This window comes from Arachis ipaensis, chromosome B09 (genome assembly GCF_000816755.2).
Source record: "Arachis ipaensis cultivar K30076 chromosome B09, Araip1.1, whole genome shotgun sequence".
NCBI lineage: Eukaryota > Viridiplantae > Streptophyta > Magnoliopsida > Fabales > Fabaceae > Arachis > Arachis ipaensis.
The window spans coordinates 132,160,486-132,161,314 of NC_029793.2; positions in this window are offsets into that span (position 1 = coordinate 132,160,486).

Consider the following 829-nt stretch of genomic DNA (forward strand, 5'->3'; position numbering starts at 1 on the left):
ATATTATTGTGCACAACTTCAATACACAATTTTTTTTTTACTTTTCTTTCTTATCTTTCTAACACTTGTTATATATATATAGACCATATTTCAAATTGTACCAACAGAAATAAAATAATATATAATTTTTTGATGGTGTATTTCAGGGGCAACAAGCAGGAAATAAAGGAGGACAAAACAAGTGAAAATGACTGAGAGAAATGTATATGATGAGTTTATATAAAGAATATAATAGTAGCAAAATACTTGGTTGTTATTATGTGAAGAGTCCATTAATAAGGTCATAGGGATACTATGATATATGGTGCTCTTCCATGAAGTTTATCTGTATGTAGTTCTATGTATACTATGACACCAACGTTCAGTTTGCTTTATATCCATGTATGTTTATGTTCCTGCAGGTGTGGCCTAATAAATAAAAGATACTTATTTTATTTACGTTGACTAGAGATGTGAATCTGAATATTGTTACCTTACATATCTTTCATATGAACCTGTAATTCAATTATATTTCGAGAAGAAGAGTTGCCTCCTTTATGCGTAATAACGAAATGGATAAGGTATGTTATAAGGGAACCACTTTTTTTTTAATTATTTATTTAGCCACAGTTAAAAAATATACTTTGAAAACATAAATTATGAATAAATTAAAGATCTAAGAGAAGAAATAATTATATTAAGAAAAAATTTTACTTTCCTTTCTTAAAAGATGTTAAAATGACACTCCCTCTTTTCTATTTATAAAATATATATATATATATTTTTTATAATTTTAAAAAAACCTTCTTTTTAATCTATTTTAATTTTTGTTGTATTAACTAATATTAAG